Source organism: Castor canadensis, chromosome 16 (genome assembly GCF_047511655.1).
Source record: "Castor canadensis chromosome 16, mCasCan1.hap1v2, whole genome shotgun sequence".
In the NCBI taxonomy this organism is placed as follows: domain Eukaryota; kingdom Metazoa; phylum Chordata; class Mammalia; order Rodentia; family Castoridae; genus Castor; species Castor canadensis.
This window is the reverse complement of record NC_133401.1, coordinates 19,143,145-19,167,501: the sequence shown is the minus strand read 5'-3', so window position 1 is coordinate 19,167,501 and position 24,357 is coordinate 19,143,145.

Genomic DNA, 24,357 nt, shown 5'->3' with positions numbered 1-24,357 from the left:
AAAGCTAATGATATTTGTAGGTTCATTTTGTATCCTCTCACCTTGCTATAGCTGTTTTTGGTGTCTAGGAGTATTTGGGTAGAGTTTTTTGTGTCTTTAAGGTATGGGATATATTGTCTGCAAATGGGGATATTTTGACAGTTTCTTTACCTATTTGTATTCCTTTTATTTTTTCTTCTTGCCTATTTGCTCTGGCAGTACTATGCTGAATAGAAGTAGGGATAGTGGGTAACCTTGTCTCATTTCTGAATTTAGGGGAAATGGTTTCAGTTTTTCACAGTTAAGTATGATGTTTCCTGTAGTTTTGTGATATATACCTTTTACTTTGTTGAGGTACATTCCTTCTATTCCTAGTTTTTTCAGAGCTTTTATCATGAAGAGGTGTTGGATCTTGTTGAAGGCTTTTTTTACATCTATTGAGATGATCAAGTGGTTTTTGTCTTTGCTTCTATTAATGTGCTGTATTGTATTTATAGACTTGTGCATGTTGAACCACCCCTTCATCCCTGGAATGAAGCCGACTAGGTCATAGTGGGTGATCATTCAATATGTTGTTGGATTCAGCTTGCCATTATTTTATTGAGGGTTTTTGCTTTGATGTTCATCAAGGAATTTGGCATATAGTTCTCCTTTTAGGAGATGTCTCTGTCTGGTTTTGGGTGGAGAGAATACTGGCTTCATAAAATGAGTTAGATAGTGTTCCTTCCTTTTCTATTATGTGGAACAGTTTAAAGATGGTTGGTATTAGTTCTTCTTTAAATGTCTATAGAATTCAGCATAGAGTCCATCACATCCTGGACTTTTCTCTTTTGGGAGACTATTGCTGCTTCAATTTCATTTTGTGTTATAGATCTATTCAGGTGATTAATATCCTCTTTGTTCAGTTTTGGATGGTCGTAAGTATCTAGAAATCTGTCCATTTCTTCAAGATTTTCAAATTTATTAGAATGTAGTTTCTCAAAGTAGTCTCTGATTATATTATGGATTCCATGCTGTTTGTTGTTGTGTACTCTTTTTGCATTTCTGATTTTACTGATTTGGATTTTTTCTCTCTTCCTTTTAGTCAGGTTTGCCAGGGGTCTGTCAATCTTATTTATTTTATCAAAGACCTAGCTTTTTTTTTCTATTTCATTAATTTCAGCCCTTTTTTTATCAGCTTGTTTTGTGTTTTGTTTGTTCTTTTTTTCCATGAGTTGAGATGTAGCATTAGGTCATTGATTTGAGATCTTTCTGACCTCTGGCTACAAATTTTCCTCTAGAATTGCCTTTGCTGTGTCCAATAGGTTCCAGTAGGTCGTGTTTTCATTTTCTTTAACCTTCAAGAATTTTCTCAATTTCCTCTTTTATTTCATCAGTGACCAACTGATAATTGAGCAATGTGTTTTGTTGTCAATTTCTAGTTTTAATGCATTACAATCAGATAGAATGCATTGGATTATTTCTATTTTCTTATATTTGCTGAGATTTACATTGTGCCCTAAGATATGATCAATTTTCAAGAGGATTCCTTGAGCTGCTGAGAACAATGTATATTGTGCAGAAGTTGGAGGAAATATTCTGTAGACATCAGCTAGATCCATTTGATCTATGGTGTGATTTAGTTCTAGAATTTCTTTATTGATTTTTTGTTTGGATGACCTATCTATTGGTGATAGGTGGGTATTAAAGTCTCCCAATACCACAGTGTTGGAGTCTACATATGTTTTTAGGTCCTTTGAAGTATGTTTGATGAAATTGGGTGCATTGAATTTGTGTTCATATAGAATGTTAATTGTTATTTCCTTTTGGTGTATTTCCCTTTTTATTAGTATGGAGTGTCCTTCTTTATCTCACTTGATCAATGTAAGTTTGAAGTCCACTTTGTCTGACATAAGTTTTGCTACCCCTGCCTGTTTTGGGGAGCCATTGGGTTGGTAAATCATTTTCCAGGCTTTCACCCTAAGCAAGTGCTTCTTTCTGTCGATGAGATGGGTCTCCTGTAGCAGCAGACTGTCAGATCTTCCTTTTTTTTTTTTTAGGAGAAAAAAGTATGTGAATTTAATTTTATGTGACAAGAGAGCCTTTATGAAGATCCAATGGCCCAAGAGAAGCTATCTGCTATTTTTTTCTTTTATTATTCATATCTGTATACAAGGCTTGGGTCATTTCTCCCCCCTGCCCCCACCCCCTCCCTTACCACCCACTCCGACTGTCGGATCTTCCTTTTTAATCCAGTTTGCCAAGCAGTGTCTTCTGATGGGGGAATTAAGTCTGTTAACATTCAGTGTTAGTATTGATAGGTATGTGGTGATTCCTGAAATTTAGTTATCTTTGTTGTTTAAGGATTTGATTGTGTGATGCTGAATCAATGTTACTCTCTACTTTCCTGCATTTTCTTCTCCTGTGGTTTGGTGCTGCCTGTCCTTTCATGGTTTTGTTTGCTTTCACTTTCTGTGTGAAGAATTCCTTGAAGAATCTTTTGTAGTTTTGACTTGGTTGTCATATATTGCTTTAGTTTCTGCTTATCATGGAAGACTTTTACTGCTCCATCTGTTTTGAATGATAGTTTTGCTGGGTAGAGTAGCCTAGTCTTGAAATTATTTTCATTCAGTGCCCAGAAGACCTCACGTGCTTTTAAGGTTTCCATTAAGAAATCTACTGTGATTTTGATGAGTTTACCTCTGTATGTTATTTGATTTTTCTCTCTTACAGTCTTAAATATTCTTTCTCTATTCTCTGTGCTTGTTGTTTTAATGATAATATGTCGTGGGGTAGTTCGATTTTGGTCAAGCCTGTTTGGTGTCCTGGAGGCTTCCTGTACCTGAATGGGTATAGTTTTCTCTAGATTTGGGAAATTTTCTGTTATTAGTTTGTTCAAGATATTATGAATTCCTTTTGCTTGTCCCTCTTCTCCTTCTTCTATGCCCATGATTTTCAGGTTTGTTCTTTTGATGAAGTTGGTGAGTTCTTGCATATTTCTTTCACAGGACTTGAATTGTCTGACTTATAGTGCTTCAATTTTTCCTTTAATTACCATTTCATCTTCAAGTTCTGAGATTCTGTCTTCTGCTTGTTCTAGTCAGCTGGAGTGGCCTTCTGTTTTATTTTGTATTTCTGTTTCATTCTTTTCTCTGTGGTTTTCCATATCATGGGACACTTCCTCTTTATTATTTCAATTTTCATCCTTAATTCATTTATCTCTCTATTTATGGTGTTTTCTGTTTCACTTTGGTATTTATTTAGAGCTCCTATGATTTAATTCATTTGTTTTTGTGTTTTCTCATATTCTTTATTTTTGGTTCTTGGAATTTCTTCAGTGCCTCATGTACATTTTGGTTAACCATGTCTATTAACATCTCTATGAAATTCTCATTGATTGCTTGCAGAATTTCTTCTTTCAGGTTTTTTTTTTTAAGTGGACTTGGTTGGATTCCTTGGTATAGTTCATTTTTGTTTTGTTGGAGTCAGGATCTGGGTATCTGTTTTCTTCATTTCCCTTTGAATCCTGCACTAATTTATTTTGAGTGGGCAGAATGGTTTCCATCCTTTTTTCATCTTCCAATCATTCCACTTGGTACTGTTTCTTTCCATGCTCTATGTATAATTTAGTATTAGCTAACTTATAATAGTAAAATTAACAAAACAAAGAAAGATGGAGAAAAAAGAAGAAGAAAAGAGTTAAAATGAAGAAACAAAGAAATCAGCAGGGAGAGATGGTGGACAAACAGAGAAAAAATAATCACCAGCTTAGGAACAGTAGAATTTCAGTCTTAGTAGTTCTTGTGTTACTTCTTTAGCATCCAGTCCTGTTTGTCTTTGTCTCCTAGGCAGGTTTGGAGCCTGCATCTGGTCGTGCTGGAGCCCTCCTAGAACAGGCTGTGGCCAGTGGGGCATAAGTCTGGCAAGGTGGAGGTTCTGTGGGATGGTGGGCAGCAGTGTGCCAGGCCTGCAGGACAGAGGCCTGGCAGGCCAGTGAGCTGCAGCCCAACTGTTCTTTCAGTGTATCATGATGTGGAGAAGCCTTCCACAGTCTAGGGGTCTAGGGTGCTGAAGATTCAGCTCTCCCTAGTGCTATACCTCAGCCAAGTGTGTCTCCAGCGTGTCAGCAAGGTCCCTGATTCCCGGATATCATGCAGTCTGTGTCTGTGTCCCAGTCACCATTTTGGATCCTCCTGAATTGTACTTTCAAAATACTTGTGTTTAATTCTTCTTTTGTTGGTACTGGGTACTTGGATTTGAACTTAGGGTTTCGTGCAGAGCTACTTTTCAAAAGAAACTTGAGGAAGAATATACTGATTGAAACTTCAGAAATGGAGAAGAAAGCATGGAAGCTCCAGCAGGCATTCCACATGTGTAAACAATTAATGGCAATGTGAGTGGGATATAGAGAAACTGATAGAGGAAATCATTAAATGGTGAAGTATTTCTCAGTTGAACTCACTTAAACTGCACATCCAAATGGCACTCTGGTTGCTGCAGTAGGGAGTGGCAGATATTTTTAAAGGCTGGTAAGGAAAATAATTTTCTTCATAGCCAGGCATCATTTTGATGTTACATAACTTCTTTGAACCAGAGAATGTTGTAAGACAGCAGTGATTGAACGAGTTGGATCAAAGCTCAAGAATTTATTTTGACACAGATTTGTTTACTATTGTGATGAAAAGTATTCAAGGAAGCAAACTATCTACAAATATGTTACATCCCCAAGACATTAATCAATGAAGTAAAGAGGACACTGTGAGATAGGGGAAGGAGACAATAACCAGAAATTATACTTTACAAAATATCCTGAAAAGTCAATATATTTAAACAAAAAGATAACAGTACACTAGGAAATTGCTTGTTGTTCCATTTCTAATGAAAAATGATTGACATGAGAAGACACACTTATTAAATACGAAATTCATCAACAGACACAGGTCAGGCTATCATTCAGGGTGAATTAATGCAGACACTAGGAGACATACCTCTGTGTGACATGACACCTGGTATCAACATGAACTTGATGGACATAGTAATGACTGTGATCACATGCATATAAGTGGATCTTTGGACTTTGGCAGATGTGGTTTGACTAAGAAAGTATACACAGGTAACAAAAAGAGCAATGTGTTTCTTATGACATCAGCAGAAAACTGAGATTTAAAGAAAATCCGAGTGTCTTGCCACCTGGAGACATTACCTTCATGATATTTGACATGTACTAGGACTACAGATGAAAATTAATTAATTATATGTTAATTTTTTTTTGGTTTTAATGGGGTTTAAATTCAGTCATAGCAAAAGAATGAAATTATGTCATTTGTAGGAAAACAGAGCTGCAGATGATTGTGTTTGGTGAAATAAGCCACTCGCAAGACAAGGACTGCATGTTTGCACTAATTTGTGGAGTCTAGGGGGGAAAGACATGAAAGTAAAAGAGGTAAATTAGGAATGTGGAAAGAAAAAGAAAAAAGGAAGGAGGGGAAAATTATTATACAGTGGGTGAATATGATGAAAGTACATTAGGTACATGTGTGGAAATTCCATAATGAAAACCCTTACTTCACATAACGTGTAAAATTAAACCAGAACTACCTATGTTCCCATCTGAATATATACAAAGAAATGAAGTCAGGATTTCAGAAATGCCTGCATTCTCATGTTTATTACATTATGATTTATGAAATACAAGACATGTGAGAAAATTAAATGTCCAGTCATGAATAAATAGATGATATTATGGCAATAATAGCCAGAGGAATATTAGTCAGTCATTAGAAAAGAAGAAATCCTTTCAAATTTGCCAATACATATGAGCATAAAAGACATCAAACCTAGTTAAGTACATAAAATACAGAAAGGCAAATATTACATTATTTCACTTATATGTGAAACTTTAAAATCTAGAACTTACAGAAACCGAGAGTAAAATGGTGATCTCCAGGACCTGGGAGCTGGGAAAAACAAGGGCATATCAGTAAAAGGGTACAAAATTTCAGTTATTTGATGAATAAATTTTGAGTGTGCAACATAAGGATTTTTTATTTAATAATAATGAATGGCATTCTTGAAGGTTGCTAACAAGACAAAATGTAACTGCTTTCAATAGGCAAACAAAATATTACTTCATTACATGAACTGATGGATATGTTAAATAACTTCACCGTGGTAATTCACAATCACAGATAATCAAATCATTACATTGGAAGCAGTTATTTTTTGCCAATTAGATATCAAAAAGCTAGAATGAATTTTTTTAAAAGAAAGTAGGCTAAGCAGATCTAACAGAAGGCCGGAAGTACAAGACTGACTGCAGCAGGGAGGAGGGCCAAAAAAAGAAGCAAGCAAGTCTGTGTTCTGATAATGTATCAGGGGGGCAGAGATGGCATAGCACAGAGATAAAACTAAACAATATTGCTTCCTGAAAAGCCTTCGTGTCCCATATCTCTGTTCAAGATTGTGATAACATTACTGGGGCAGGTCTGAGACTCTGAGATGGTGTTTTCACCTCCTTGTCACCAGGACCAAGCATCCCTGGCTTGTCACAAGAGTGTCCCACCAGGCACCAGTGGACCTGTTGATCCAACAGAGGGATTCTCCTTTCCCAGTGAGCCAGAGACTTAAGTCTCAGTTGCACAAAGGAAGGCTTGGGATCAATTGGGAGCCCTGCTTGTCAGACTGGTAAGAACCCAGGTTCGAATAAAGGGCCTTCCCTTAGGAAGCAGGTGGGGAGGCTGATCACCTCCCATCAGACATCCTAGTAACCCTATCTGGGGTGAAACTGTGTCTCTCAGGTTTAGGGAGTAGAGCCAATTTTTCAGGAATAAGGAAGGTTGAGCACCTACTGGGTTTTCTCACCACCAAGATAGACAAGAGTGGGGAACAACACAAGGAAAAACAAAAGCACTTTGTATAAAATTCAAAAAACCTCCAGTATTGGTCAGTGAGATTTTCCTGGGAAATAGCTACAACCAAGATTAATGGACAGGTAACAAAAATTCAGTTCTGAAGAGGGACACTCACAAGAGAAAAGATGTATCATTCATCATTCCATTGGACAGCCCTGTGGGTATAATTTAAAAGATGTTTTTGAGAGTGCACTCTAATTGTGTGTGTGCATGTGTGTGTGTGAATTTGTTTAAGCATTGAGCAAAATTTAATTTGATCCTGGAATTCCAGCTCATCTTATGTGCACTTAAGATGATGTTTTTTTCCTGGCATGCTTAATTTATAAGCAATTGTGTGTGTGTGTGTGTGTGTGTGTGTGTGTGTTTTGTTTATGTATATATGTACATATGTATGTGTAAGCATCTTCAAAATTGATCTTAAACTACTTTTATAAGGCTAATGTGATATTCAAGGTAACAATATAACAAGGTGTTTGTTTTAAAGATCTCTGCTACAAACTTCTTAAGCTTTTTATATATGAATAGGCAAACACTTGAGGATGGTCCTTACTATAGAGTCAATGTGAAAAATTGTTACTCTGTTCTACTTCTACTTTTAAGAAAACCAGTTTTCAAACTTATTTCAATCAGGTCTCACTAGTTTGCAAGCATTCAGGGGCTAACACTCTGGCTTAGACGAGAGGAGAAAAAAAAAAGAAAGAAAAGGTTAGCCACAGCCTGCAGCAGGAATCTTAAATTTGGGTACTTAAAAAAATGACTTTAGTCTGTTTCATTATGTTATAAATAAAATTTGGGATTTAATTCTCTCTTATAATGCATGGATTTATTAAGAAATAGGCTTTCTTTAAATTGTTTTTATACAAAAATTAATTTTAAGCTTGCTTTGTTTTATACAATTATAAGGCTCTAAGTTAAAAGTGTTTATGAGTTATTATCAACAAGTAACTATGCATGGTATTAAGGATATCATTGTTTAAAATTAAAAATTTTAAATTACTTTTAAATAAAAAAAGATGAAGACAAGCTCCCCCAGGCAATACAAAATAAGTTGTCATAAAGGTACAGAGTAAGTTGTCATAAAAAGATGGAGCTTATAAATGAGTCTTGATATCCTCTACACACTTGTACTCTTACCTTTTGGGTTGGCCCTTGCAAGGTTTCCCCCATGTGTTGAATGTTATAAGACAGCCTTGGTTGATACCTCTTCACAGCAATACTTTGTATCATGTACCCACCAACAAGTCGAGTGTTACATTGGCTCATATACTCCCTAAGTTTTCGAGATTGCTTGTAAGTGATACTGAAAGTCCCAGAGTAAAGAAACCAATATAGGCTACATTTGTCATGGAAAGCAGGGCAATGAGTCATGTCTTGGGAGCATGTTTGATATAACCTTGCCTGGTCTCCCTGGTATTGCAGTCCATTAGGACCATTATAGAGACAACTACAGGGAGAAAAACAGCCACCCATATAAGGATGCTATGAAAATACAAACCCATCAATCAAGATTATGTTCTTTGACCCTAGGTGGGTCCAAGCATCAAATGGGGGAAAATAATGTAGCAGGGAGGAGGGCCAAAAAAGAAAAATGAAAGTCTGTGTTCTGATAATGTAGTAGGGGGTTGGGATGACACAACAGAAAGGTAAAACTTAAAAATCTAAACATAAAGAAGGTCATGTTGCTCTGGGGTGAAGTAGCCAATAGAGTTACCTGCAACCATATGTGAGTTAAACCTTGACTTTTGCTTCTGACACCTGCTTACAAGTGTACAAAAGGTAAGACTCCTTGTTCTTAGAGCTCAGCCTTTGGATGTGAATCCACTGAGCTGCTGCTGGCATGCTAATAAATATTGCTTCTGAAATGCCTTAGTGTGCCATGCCTGTTTTTCCATAATAAGACAAACACTACAAAAAAATCCATTATTGTGTCCCACTGGAATCACGTTAGCACAAACAAACATCAAATTTAATAAAAGGAAAGTATACATGGTACACGTGTTGATCAGTAAAAGGCTAGAGTATGAACATAAATACCAGACAAATAGGTCTTGAACATCTTACATACATTCTAGGAGTTTTCTCTTCAGTGAGGAAGTTACAGAGAGTATCGAAATAAAGTTTAGAAAATATATTACAAACCACCAGAAATCTGTTTTCCCCTTAAACAAATATTGAACTAAACAAATTTTAAGAGTGCAGAAATACTAGTTATAAAGAAGGATGTTTGTTTAATAATGTAAGTTTCCAATATGTCTTCAAATACACACGTCAATATAGAAGATAAAAAAACAGAAAATTGTAAGAAGACATACCAATACCCACCATTACAGTGGAAAAGTCTTCAAATACTAACAGAATCTCAGACAAAAGAGAGAAGGATTTATAAAAAATTGATGAAGACAATTCATATTCTTGACGTGAGTGGCACAATAAACACCCCACCCAGGGTCACTTTAAATTTCCCATCTTTCCTTATCAGACTCATATGAAGCAAATAGTAAATTTAGTCATAGAACCAACAATGAAGACACAATCAAAAAATTCAAGAGTTAATTTGGTGGAAACTTTATGTCCATACAATTAGTATGACTTATGCAAATAAAAACTAAGTCAAATAAGTTCCTTGTAAAAAACAATACACTGAACACATTTGTGTGAAGCTGGTTGAATGCCCAAAGAAAAGGAAAAATAGCATCAGAATCCGATGTGACTGCTAATAATGGAGAAAATGAAAATATCTGTTAAAGATTATATCCTGTTAAAGATGGTATTTTGAGAGATATGAACAAATTCCTAGAAGAAAATACTGTAAGCAATTTTACAAGTGCAGAAAGTTCTCACTGTGCAATGCTCCCAGTGCTGAAGTAGAATAGTCATCTGTAACAGGTGTTGAAATATTTAAAACTTGAAAAGACAGAAATAATTTATTTAAATGCATATATATATATGAAATAGTGAAAAGTAAAATAAGAAAGAAGGACATATAGTTAATATAAAAATATTAGAAATATAAATCTGAAGAAAATGAAAATCTAAGGAAACCTAGATTGGGATTGGGAGTGTTGAAAAGGTCCCTTCATTCTAAGGCTGAGTGCTGCAGAATCCTTACCAAAGCACAGTCTGCACCACAGACACAATAAAGTATCCTGGAAAGAAAGCCCAGGACCATAAATGACTACATTAGAGACACAACGACAGGATGTCTCCTCCCAGTAGGCAGTGATAACCTCATCACCTGCTGCCTCAATGACCTTATTTACTGTTCATCACGTTGATGAACCCAGAGGAACAACAAATCTCTCTTTCACATGGAAAAATGAATCTCCTGGTGAATTTTCTGCGTTTCCAAAGAAGAGTGCAATTCTCTATTGAGAGTGTGCATTTCCCAAGAGCAGTCTGAGGACAGTTTCAGGATAAAATGAGAGATTCATTTTTCTTTATGAAAAATACCTAAGTAAAATGGGCTGTGAGTGTGGTTCCAATGATAGAGCACTTGTCTAGGAAGTTGAAGGGCCCAGACTTCAAACCCTGGTACTAACAAAAAAAAGCAAAATAATTTTTAAAGATGGGGAAAATTGAAAATTAGGGTAAATGATACTGTACAAAAATTCAAAATCAGTATATTTAAACAAATAGGAATTCAGTACACTGGGGAGAGATGTCATCTCATTGTTGATGAAAAATTATTTAAATGAAGAGATATTTGCCTAAATGAAACATACATTAACCACTGCAGGTGGGGATACCTCAAGAAGTAGATTCAGACAGACACCAGGAGACATACCTGCAGTGTTTGTTTGTTAAGAAGTGAATCTTCCAGCACTCCCAATTGTCCTTATCAGCTCTATATCTAAAACTTTTCATTGTGCACATATATGCATATATATGTGCATATATATATACATATATATTCACAAACAATAAGCATTTACACAGTGGTTTAGACCTTATGGGTTTTCATGGAACCGAAGTGCATCCACCCTCTAAAACAATGTTTTAGTATGTAAGGCAACATATATTTAGAGTATAGTTCTACACAGGTCCATAAGCTTGAGCATTTTTATAGAAATATAATGCAATCCAAATGAAGTTGTTCACATTCTAGATGTATAAAAATCAGGAAAACCAATAAAATAAGATAATGTAATAGAATATATAAAATACAGTAATTTTACTCAAAATATAACTTCTACATGTGGTCATGGACAACTACTAATGTGATATATAAGTATTTTATACATACTAGGATCACAAACATAAATGATTTTTCTCCATAGCATATCTGAACTCAGACTAGCCCAGTGCTCAAGGGTTCATGCTTCTTTATCCATCATGGAAAGCTTTTAGGATTCTCTTCTATTCAAAATGTGATGAGAGCCAGGTAAGACATTGAACTCATGCTTAGAAAAATAAATCTGATCATGGACAGAGAAGAAATAAATTGAGAAATAATTTTGTTATTCTTCATCAGCACAAAAGGGCAGACGGTTGGGTGGCACGATGATAAAATTCCACTAATCGCCTCCAGCCTCAGAATTTTCTCATGTGTGTACAACCCATAAAGAGTCAAAATGTTGTTGAGTAATAAAAGAACACAAATCTGTTTTCAGAAGTTGGCTGCTAAGATAAGCTGGAACTGAAGATGTGCTGGGCTCTTCTGAGGTGTCTGTAGAGGAGACACACTATGTAGAGTCTGGTGCCAGTAATGACGGCCACAAACAAAAGATCTCGAATCAATGTGACATTCATTAATGTCCCCAAATTGTGTTTTCCAAAATGCTTGTTTTGACAATATGCATGAGAACACCCATGACCAAAAAGAGTGATGTTGCTTTTGGCCAACGCCATTTCAATGACATAGATATAGACCAGCATGTTTATCACCCAGAAGAGAAACAATGAGGGAAAAATTAAGGTAGACAGTTTAGAATTCAGCCACACCCACTTAGACTTACTGGGACTGATGGTTATGGCTTGATATGTACCCATGAGAGAGATAGAACACGTGGAAAGACCCCAGGTGATTATGTATATAAAGAAAACTGCCTTATAACCAACATCATTCAAAAATCCTCACACTCCAGAGGATAACATGGTATCTAGTGTCAATGTGAATATTATGGTGAAAGTGTTGACCATAAGTGCATGAAAATAGAATCTACAGGCTTCTTGTTGTCAGGTTGGATTAAGAAAGTATGCAGATGTAACACAAAGAAAACTCAGTTTCCCATGACCCCAATGAAAAAGTGAGATAAGAGGAAAAACCCCAAAAATTCATCACATAGAAGTATTACATGATTTTCATGTTTCAATTACGAGGGCCAGGCCTACAATAGAAAGAAGTGGATTTAACTTAAGAACTATTTGTAATGGAGTTGGTATGAGAGTATACTCATTGACAGTCCAGGAGAGGAGGAGAGTGGTGAAATGTCCAAATCATTTGTGTTTCCGGTCCAGATGTGGCAGTTCCACAGAATGATTACAGGGATTCCTCAGAATCATGGAATAGAGAGGAAGATTCTAAAAAGAAAATCATTGGGCAGGGGGGAGAAATGAACCAAGCCTTGTATGCACATATGAATAAAAAAAAAGAATATTGAATAAAATACAATAGTTTGAAAAAAATAAAAATAAAAAATAAAAAGAATATCATTGTTCACACCCTTCCATCTAGAGGATTAGCCAGGAAGGGCTGATGACCTCAGTGAAAGACTAACCTGAACATTATAATGCATTGTTCTTCAGATTATCTGACTTCATTTTATATAGAAAGATGCATTTCAATATGATGCTACATATCCAATGGTGCACAGGACAGATCTTAGTACATGGAATTTTCTTGCCTCACCCAGGCCTCACCTCAGTCGAAAAACCCAAGATAACAAAAACTGCATGTATGTTGTCGTCTGCAACCTATGCCAACTCCATTTTAATGTGAATTTTTGATGCTCTGTATGGAAACAGAACTAGTAGACTCTCAAACAAGTTAGAATCGCTAAGATCCAACATTCACTAAGATCAACAGTGAAATGCATACGTTAATAGCTTATCTGTTTTTATTAGGTTTTGACATTAAATACATCATTTGCTTGGGAATACATCTTTCCATTTATCCAATTGTTTCAGTAATTAGAAATATAATCCTTCATTCCTACATGGACAGATACTGGATTTCCTAAAAGTCTCTAAGAGCATCTCAACTTAACCATCTGTGTTCTCTCTCTTCACCACAAATCTCTCTTCTAGCACCCAACTCTACCACAGCACTGACAGGCACATTGTCTACAACAAGAGAAGGATATAGAAATTATTTAGTGCCCACAATGTCAGAATAACACTCCTCCATGAAACCTTTGTTCCTTCTAACAACTTTGCAACTTAGGTTTTATTGAACCATTGCTGATCATTTTATCACTTAGAAAATGCATCTTGCTGGCAGAGTGGCTCAAGTGGTACAGCCCCTGCCTATGAAGTGAGAGGCCCTGAGTGTCAAGCACCATTACAACCAAAAACAAAAGAAAAGAAAATGTGTCTTATCTCTAATACATCATATGACAGTTTTAGGCATGTCTTCAACCATTTTAATACTCATGTCTTATCCAGGTTCACTAATGTGAGGCCTTGCAAATCACTATCAGCCATAATTCTTTCTTTAGTTATGTTTTCTCCTTGTGCTACACATCTGCCCTGAAATCAAACTCTTTCATATTTTTGTCATCCAGATCAATTCCAGAAATGCCCTTCAACATTTATGTAGTTTATAATTCCTCCAGCCATGGACAAGAGGCCCTGTATAACACACCAGGATCTCATCTGAACATAAACATCTTCAACTCTACACAGCACATGATTGAATCAATGGAATCCGTCCTGATTTATGACCAGCAGTGGAAAAAGTAATCAATTTACAATGGAAGTACTAGATATCTCACATAAGGATGGGTAAGTACAGTTATGAGGAATGTGCTGTACAACTGAATTTTGTTAACAAAGTAACTCTTAAATGTTCTTGATGTTCATAGAAAGATGACTCTACTAGGTAATGAATATATCATTTAACCTGATGGTGATGGTCATTCACAATGACATATATGAATTGTTCACATTGTACATGTTCGGTTTCTTTCTCTGTGTATTAAAACTCAGTGCATTTGGAGTACAGTTTTTGAAAAGAATGCGGATGAAAGATACTGAACTGAAGGCTGACAGTGCAAGCTTGGAAAATTCCACATCCCAGGTATGTTCTCTCTATTATATTCACACCTTAAATACAAACACACACTTTGCAGGATGTTCTACCTATAATGGAGGTGGCTGGGATTATCCCTTCAACCTTGGAGGTCACAGTCAGCCGGGACAATGTAACAGGAATCAATATCAAAATAAAAACAGAACACGGGTAACAAGTATACAATGAGAAAATGGGTGGTGTGTGAATTCTGGCTCCTACATCTGGATATTATTAGACATATTACCCTCATTATTACATGTACTCTACAAGTTCAACTGCCCATGAAGAACACATAGAAAGTTTCACATGAAAAGAAATTGGAAGATGACAGTCTACACACCAAGCAACAGGAACCTGCTTCACCTTCGTCATTGGAGAAAATCAACTTTAAACAAATAGAATATATGAAAGGTTATTTTACTAACAACACAAGTTCTACTTTATTTACAAAAGCAGGTACAAGGTCTACCAACCAGTCTGCAAGCATTGCTTTAATCATTGATAAAATCCTTTCTGTATTTGGTTTGAGGTAGAAGTCAAGTTTCACTTTTTCCTTTTAAAATCTTATAACTTTAACTTCTTTTTCCATAAAGCCCAGGTTGGGACCACCACTTGAATGCTATGAATCAACAGTAAAAGGGGTCATCTTTCCTTGTTTGGCATGTTAAGATACTAAGAAGAATATTTTTGTAAGTTTTTGGAAATTGACTTGAATTGGCTTTCAATCACTGTCCTTTATATTAACTTTCTATTTTACATAAATTAATAAAAGTTTTCAATTTGTTTATTCAATTACCCATACCTTCAACATACATAATGAAAAACAGAATTATTAAAATATATAAAAAATCCACCATTGGAGTAGGGCAATTTTTAATTTTTTGGTTAGAGGTTTTATTTTTTCTTTATTCATTTTTTCATATATGCATACATTGTTGGGGCTATTTCTCCCCACTACACATGCTTCCAGGCAGAACCTGTTCTGCCCACTTCTCCAATTTTGTTGAAGAGTAGACAAAGTGTTTTTGCTAGTTGAGATAAGGATAGCTACACAGAGATTCCTAGCATTGCTTCCATGCATAAGTGTATTACAACCCAAATTCATTCATCTCTACCAGATCTCTTCAGTACTTCCCACTCATCTTCCCATATTGACCTCCATCATTTTAAGGTTACTGTATTAGCTCATCTGCATAGGGACATCAAACACATTCAAGTTTTGAGTCCGATATCCCCCTTACCATGTGACCCAAGTCCAACATTGCCGCATTTGCCCTACACCTAAAGTACACATATGAAGAGAACATACCAGTTTTGGTCTTCTGAGCCTGGCTAACCTCGCTCAGGATGATGTTTTCCAGTCCTATCCATTTACTTGCAAATAATAACATTTCATTCTTCTTCATGGAAGAATAAAATTCCATTGTGTATAAATACCACATTTTCTTAATCCATTTGTCAGTGCTAAGGCATCTTGGCTGTATCCATAACTTGGCTATAGCACTACAGTAAACATGGGTGTGCAGGTGCCACTGGATAACTGAGTTGCATTCCTTTGGGTGTATCCCCAGGAGAGGGATTGCTGGAACATATGGCAGATTTATGAGCAGTCCATATTGTTTTCCAGAGTGGGTCCACTAACTTGCATTGCCACCAGCAGTGTACAATGGTTCTTTTTCCCCACATCCTCACCAACACCTGCTGTTGGTGGTGTTCTTGATGACAGCTATTCTAACAGGGGTGAGGTGGAAGCTTAGTGTGGTTTTAATTTGCATTTCCTTTAAAGCCAGAGATAGTGAGCATTTTTTCATGTATGTTTTGGCCATTTGAATTTCTTCTTTTGAAAAAGTTCTATTTAGTTCAGTTGCCCATTTATTTATTGGTTCATTGATTTGGGGAGAGTTCAGTTTATTGTGCTCCCTGTATATTCTTGTTATCAGTGCTTTGTCTGATGTATAGCTGGCAAATATTTTCTCCCACTCCGTGGGTGGTATCCTCAGTTTACAGACCATTTCCTTTGTTGTGCAGAAGCTTTCTAATTTTATGTAATCCCATCTGTCCATCCTTTCTCTTAGTTGCTGAGCTCCTGGGGTTCTATTGAGTCAGTCCTTGCCTGTACCTAATACTTCCAGAGTGTTTCCTGCTCTTTCTTGTGCCACCTTTAGAGTTTCAGGTGTGATATTAATGTCCTTGATCCATTTTCACTTGATACTAGTATAGGATGATGAACATGGATCTAGTTTCAGTTTTTGCAGGAAGAGAACCATTTTTCCCAGTAACATTTGTTGAAGAGGCTGTCTTTTCTCCATTGTATGCTTTTGGTGACTTTGTCAAAAATAAGGTGGGCATAGCTGTGTGGATTCACATCCAGGTCCTCTATTCTGTTTCACTGGTCTTCATGTCTATTTTTGTGCCGATAGCATGCTGTTTTTATTGCTATTGCTTTGTAATATAGTTTGAGGTTGGATATTGTGATAACTCCAGCATACCTGTTCTTGCTCAGTATTACCTTGGCTATTTGCAGTCTCTTGTGTTTCCAAATGAACTTTAGGGTAAAAGTTTCAATCTCTGTGAAGAATGTCATTGGGATTTTCATGAGAATTGCATTAAACATGCAAATTGCTTTGATAGTTTAGCCATTTTTACCTCATGATTCTACCAATCCATGAACCAGGGAGATCTCTCCACCTTCTGTAGTCTTCCTCAATCTCTTTCTTCAGGGGTTTGTAGTTCTCCTTGTAGACGTCATTCACATTCTTTGTCAAGTTTACTCCTAGGTATGTGATTTTTTTTGAGGCTACTATAAATGGAATTGTTCCATGTATTCTTTCTCAATTTGTTTGTTGTTAGTTTATAGAAAAGATAATGATTTTTGTAAGTTGATTTTTTTGTACTGCACCTAGCTGTAGCTGTTTATGGTGTCCAAGAGTTTTTGGGTAGAGTTTTTTGAATCTTTAAGATATAGGATCATGTCATCTGCAAATAGGGATATTTTTACAGTTTCTTTACCTATGTGTATTCCTTTTATCTCTTGTTCTTGCCTAATTGCTCTGGCTAAGAATTCCAGGACTATGTTGAATAGGAGGGGGGCTAGTGGGCACCCTTGTCTCATTCCTGATTTTAGGGGAAATGGTTTCAGTTTTTCTCCATCAGTATGATCTAGTCTGTAGGTTTGTCATATATAGCCTTTACAATGTTGAGGTACATTCTTTCTATTCCTAGTTTTCTTAGAGATTTCTTCATGAAGTTGTGTTGGATTTTATCAAAGGCATTTTCTGCATCTATTGAGTAGATCAAGTGGTTTTTGTCTTTGATTCTACTAATGTGCTGTATTACATTTATAGATTTGCATATGTTGAACCACCCCTGCATCCCTGGGATGAAACCAACTTGGTCATGGTGAATGATCTTCCTCATGTGTTATTGGATTCAGTTTGCTATTATTTTTTTAAGGATTTTTGCATCAATGTTCATTAAGGAGATTGGTGTATAGTTCTTTTTGGAGGTGTCTTTGTCTGTGTTTGGGATGAGTGTAATACTGGCTTCATAAAATGAGTCAGGCAGTTTTCTTTCCTTTTCTATTTTGTGGAGAGTTTAAGGAGGGTTGGTATTCATTTTTCTTTAAACATTTGTTAGAATTCAGGAGAAAACCTATCAGGTCCTGGACTTTTCTTTTTCAGGAGACTCTATTTCTGCTTCAATTTCATTTTGTGTTATAAATCTATTTGGGTGAGTAACATTCTCTTGGTTCAATTTTGGATGGTCATAAGTATCCAGAAATTTGCCCATTTCTTTAACATTTTCAAATTTATTAGAATATAGGTTCTCAAAGTAGTACTGCTGTTTCTCTACATTTCCTTGGTGTTTGTTTTATCTCCCCTTTTGAATTTTTGATTTTACTGATTTAGGTTTTGTCTCTCCTCATTTTAGTCAGATTTGCCAGGGGTCTGTCAATCTTCTTTATTTTTTTCAAAGAACCAGCTTTTTTTATTTCAATGATTCTTATGTTTTTTGTTTGTTTGTTTCTATTTCATTAATTTTGGCCCTTATTATAATTGTTTCTCTCCTTCTGCTTGTTTTGGGTTTAGATTGTTTTTGTTTTTCTAGGTGTTTGAGATGTAGCATTAGGTCATTGATTTGAGATCTTTCTGTCCTTTTAATACATGCACTCATGGCTATGAACTTTCCTCTTAGAACAGTCTTTGCTGTGTCCCATAGGTTCTGGTAGGTCATGTTTTCATTTTTGTTAACTTCCAGGAACTTTTTAATTTCCCCTTTAATTTCATCAATGACCCACTGATCATTGAGCAATGTACTGTTCAGCTTCCAATTGTTTGCATATTTTCTGCTGTTGTTTTTGTTTTTCAGGTCTAGTTTTAATGCATTGTGATCAGATAGAATGCATGAGATTATTTCTATTTTCTTATATTTGCTGAGGCTTGCTTGTGCCCTAAGATATGATCAATTTTTGAGAAAGTTCAATGGACTGCTGAGATTATATATTGTGTGGAAGTTGGATGAAATATTCTCTAGACATCAGTTATGTCCATTTGATCTATGGTGTGATTTAGTTCTAGAATTTCATTATTGATTTTTTTGTTTGGATAACCTATCTATTGGTGATAGAGTGCTCTTAAATTCTCACACTACCACTGTGTTGGAGTATACATATGCTTTTAGATCCTGCAGATTATGTTCAATGAAATGGGTTCACTGACTTTGGGTGAATATAGGTTGAGAATTGTTATTTCCTTTTGGTGTATTTCCCCTTTTATTAGTATGGATGTCCTTCTTATCTCATTTGATCAATGTAGGTTTGAAGTCTACTTTGTCCAAGTTAAGTATTGCTTCTCCTGAATGTTTTGAGGGGCCATTCAATTGGTAAATCTTCTTCAAGCCTTTCACTATAAGGCAGTGCTTGTTTCTGTCAATGAGATGGGTCTCCTGTAAACAACAGATTGTTGGATTTTCGTTTTTAATCCAGTTTGCCAAACAGTGTCTTTTGATGGGGGAATTAAATCTGTTAACATTCAGTTTTAATATTGATAGGTATGTGGTGATTCCTTTCATTTAGTTGTCTTTGTTGTTTAAGAGTTAGATTGTGTGCTGCTGAATCAATGTTACTCTCTACTTTCTTGCCAGTCCTTTCATGGGTTTTTTTGCTTTCATTTTCTGTTTACAGGATTCCTTGAAGAATCTTTTGTAGTGAAGACTTTTATTGCTCCATTTTTTGAGTGATAGTTTTGCTGAGTAGAGTATCCTACTGTTGACGTTATTTTCATTAAGTGCCTGGAATACATCACTCCATGCTCTTCTTACTTTTAAGGTTTCTGTTGAGAAATCTGCTGCAATTTTGATGGGTTTACCTGTGTATGTTGTTTGTTTTTTCTCTCTAACAGCCTTCAATATTCTCTTTTCTCTATGCATGTTGTTTTAATGATGATATGTCATGGGGTAGTTTTATTTTAGTCAAGTCTGTCTGGTGTCCTGGAGGCTGCTTAAACCTGAATGGACATAACTATCTCTAGATTTGGGAAATTTTCTATATTATTTTATTGACTCTATTACAAATCCCTTTTGATTGCACCTCTTCTCCTTCTTCATACCATGATTCTCAAGAGTGGTCTTTTGGTGGAGTCAGTGAATTCTCACATATTCCTGTTGCAGGTCTTCAGTTGTTTGACAAATAGCACTTCAGTTTTTCCTTTAATTTCCTTTTTATCTTCAAGTTCTGAGATCCTGTCTTCTGCTTGTTCTGGTCTACTGGAGTGGCCTTCCATTGTGTTTTGTGTTTCTGTTTCCTTCTTTCTTCTGAGATTTTCTATATTGTAGGTCACTTCCTCTTTAATGTTGTCTATTTTCATCTTTAATTCATTTATTGCTCTATTTATACTGTTCTCTGTTTCACTTTGGTGTTTATTTAGGGCTCCTATGAGTTTATTTATTTGTTTCTGTGTCTTCTCATGTTCTTTATTTTTGGTTCCTTGAAATTTCTTGAGTACCTCTTGTACATTTTGGTTAATCATGTCTAGTAACATCTGCATGAAATTCTCAGTGAATACTTGCAGGATGTCTTCATTCTCGTTGACATCATTAGGTTCCGTGCTGTCATTTATCCTTGTTTCAGTGGAGTTTCCTCATTTCCCTCTGAATCCTTTATTAAATTATTTTCAGGAGGAGAATGGTTTCCATCCCTTTTTCTTCTTCCCATCTCTCCATTTGGTACTGTGCAACTATGTTCTTGATAGTCTAGTTGGTGGTTTCAGTCACCTGTTTTCTTTCCTTTGGTTTAATTTTGGTTTATGGCTATGTTGGATTTTTAGCTAAGTGTGTGTGTGCTATTTCTGTGCCTGGTCTGGGTGTAATTTAGTATAAACTAATTCACAAAAATAAAACTAAAAAAAATAAACAGTAAAATCAATGGGGAGAGATGAACAAACAAACAAGAAATAAAACAAACAAACAAAACCCTGCAGGATCAGGAACAATGGAATTTCAGTCTTAATTTAAGTTCTCATGTTACTCCTCCAGCATCCAATCCTGGTGTTGGTATTGAAGCAGAAGTTCTGTTGTAGTCTCGCCAGGCTTGTGGGTAGTGTGGTGTGGCAGTTTAAATTTGTGTGCTGTCCTCAGGTTCAGGAGATCAGCTCGGTAATCCACCAGGTGTCCTGCTTTGGAGTTGTCTTTATGCTGTGTTTCTTTTTTTTTTTAATTATTTTTATTATTTGTATGTGCATACAATGCTTGGGTCATTTCTCCCCTGCCCCCATCTCCTCCCTTACCACCCACTCTGTCCCCCCCTTCTCCCACCCCCTCTATACCTGGCAGAAACTATTTTGCCCTTATCTCTAAATTTGTTGAAGAGAGAGTATAAGCAATAATAAGAAGGAACAAGGGTTTTTGCTAGTTGAGATAAGGATAGCTATATAGGGAGTTGACTCACATTAATTTCCTGTTATGCTGTGTTTCTTTATTGGGAGTTTGTTTCTTTGTCTCACTCCCTTTCTCTGGGGCAAGGTCAGTGATCCATCAGCCAGCCCCCTGGTGTCAGCATGTTGTGATGATTCACTGTTTGTTTTTCAGTTTTGTAGAGCCATTTGACTTTGGATGTTGATCACTGGCTCAGGAGATGAGTATTGTGTTTCACTCCCTGCCCTATTTCAGACACTGGCTCATCACCCACCCACTGTTGGCCCTTCTGCCTCTACAGTCCTTTGTTTACTGATAGTTTGCATGGAGATTAGCGACTTGAACCACCCCCTTCTCGGGTTCACTTTCAGCATTTCTGCATCCTCTTCTGTTTGCTAGTTTTCAGTTAATTGTTTATTGTTCAGTTTTTTTCCTTGCAGGGGGTTCAGTCTGCTCTGGGGCTTATGCTGGTTTATTCCAGGGGTGGCTGGGGTAATAGAGCATGATGCTTGGCACTTACCTGTTTGGTCTGCAGAATATCTCCCAAGCAGGTTCGGGCTGGTGGCTGGTGGCAGCAGCAGCCCACCTGTTTTCTCAGTGTAATGTGGTGTGGATTAACTTTCAACAGGTAGAGGTTCAGGGTGTTGAAGTTTTATTCTCCTTGGTGCTTTATTTTCACCAAGTGTGACCCAGGCATCTCAACAAGGTTTTTGATTCATGGAGCTCACGCTGTCTCCTAGTCAGTGACTTCACCCTCGTCACCATCTTGGATCCTCTCACAGTAGGCAATTTTCAGCAAAATCATTTAGTAATTAAAAGAAAGAGCAGAAAAATTTCATTCATAATGTTGAAAAAAACGACCAAGTCAATTTTTCTCTCAACATAATTGTATTTTAAAAATCCACACATACACATGCACTCACACACACAAAGTGTCACTATAAAATACTCTTTCATTTTCTGGCACATACAAAGCAAGTAATAAATAGGGTTAAACAATCAACACTGAAGTGAGAATCAACAAAGGCTGAGTGTGAACTTCACAAAGCAGCATATCACAATTATGAGTTATAAAAATAGAAGAGCTGAGTGTCTGGTACAGTGGTAAAGGATAAAAACCTCTGAAACCTATGGCAGTAGAAAAAGAAAAGCAAAGTGAATCCTAAATAATGAAGGGCATTGATATAGTTAAAAGCAGAATGAGATCAAATGACACAAAATGAAAAGGAAAAGTAAAGACTAAGCCAGGTCCTTGGAAGAATAATACATCTAACACACATTCGTGAGATTGAGGCAGCACTGAGGAAGAAGGGTGGAATCACATTTTATGTTATAGATTGAAATTCAGAAACAGCGAATATTTGTTAAAAGATGGTGTTGTGAATATCTATGTCAATAAATTCACAAAGCTGAATGCTATATGGGAAAGTTAGTAGAAGATTTAAGTTACCATAAAATAGTGTAGAAATGTAGGAACTGGTAAATGTGCAATGGTCACCATGATGGCACAGTGAGGAAACTGATCCACAGTGATTCCCAGGATCACTTCCATGTTGAGGTGTGCCAAGTATGTCAGATACAGACGTTGTGTAAACTCTTCCTCAGGATGGAGGAGACACATTGTATTAAGCATTTCATTAGGTCAGTAGGACCTTGGTGGGCAAGAGTCACGAAGGTGGTAGATAAAGGTGATGACAATGCTTTGTCATCTAAAAATTGGAAAACAATCCTTAATAAACAATTATGATATTAATTCCACATTGTCTAAAAAATTCAAGCCATTGATGAAGATAATTATCCAAACGTCTCATGTGGGTATCACACTATAAGCTTATCAGTATGAGTAACAAGAGAATGAGATTATGGAGAAAACATGTATTCACATGCATACCTCTGTAAAGTCATTCTATAAAGTTCAACATAGAAAAGTGATTGAAATTTCAATGATGTAATGATTAAACAGATTGAATTTACTTACTATGTTAAACTATGAACAATCTCAGCAATATTACATGAGTAGTTAGCAAGCGAAAGATTTTTCTACTGATATTGGACATAAATAAATATATCAGTTCACACAACTTCTACCCCTCAGATTAGGAATGGACTTTATTGTTAAAAGGGGAAGATTTAAAATAATTGGAAAGAGTGTGACATTATCCTTTGTTATGTAAAATATGTACATTTTTCATTTTTTGCTCTACTGAGATAGAGTCCAGGGCTGCAAACATGCTAGGCAAGCACTCTACACTTGAGCTGCACCACAGGCTTTTAGATTTATTTGGTTTTTGAGGCAGAGTCTGGCTAACTTTGCCTGGGTTGGACTTGAGTTCCTTTCCTCTTTCTCCTGAGCAGCTGGGATTACAAGTATGTGCTATCTCATTTTCATGAAATTATATACAATTTAAGAAGATTATAGAATCATTGGCCAAGTTATTTGAATGATTAAGAATGGCTTTCAAGGCTATTGGAGCCATAATATGAAAACCATTTGGAGTTCTATATTCTAGCATAAAATATGCTAAAATACAATTTTACCAATGTCCCCCTTAAAATAACATTAGTATATGTTGAACATGGAAGTTAACAGTACATTAAAATGTATAAAATATCTAATCAAGATGACAGCATACATTCACATAAAGGCAACAGTAGCATAGAAAATGGAGAAATGAAGTGGTTCTACAATTGAAGTATTTCAAAATGAATAGATGCTAATTAAATATTGAGGCATAGAGAAGAAAGCAAAATAGTACAGTATAGAAGGTCTCAGGTTAGAGATGGAATGTGATGTAAATTTCAAATGCATTCATAAGCACCAGAAATCAGGAACAAATGAAGAAAATGTGGGAGTGTTTTTAAATAAAATTAAATTGACTCAAGATGAGAACAGATCGTGAGAGGAATAAGAAATCCTAAGAGCTATGGCTCAAGTGGTACTGTGATTGCTTTGCAAGCCCAAAGCCCTAGTTCTAACACAGCCACAAAAAAATAAAATCATAAAGTCTTAAAGAAATGAAACAATGAATAAAGAGAAAAGATATTTTAGGAAGGGAAAAAAGAAGAACACTTATTTTTATCACAACAGAAAAAATAATCAAATATCAAAAATAGCAGGAAGTCTTTGACAGGAAGCATAGAAGGAAAGGGGAGTGTGGAGCAGGTCTTCTCACCTCCTCTCATTCTCAGGTGAGCCTGCAGAATCCTTACTCAGGGCAGCTGGGTTTCCCAAGACAGTGAGGTATCTTGGAAAGGCTGCTTCTGACCAGCCATAGCTGTATATCAGGAATAGATGACAGGTCTTCTGTCACTGAACATATCACCCTGTCACCTGCTGCCTCAATGACC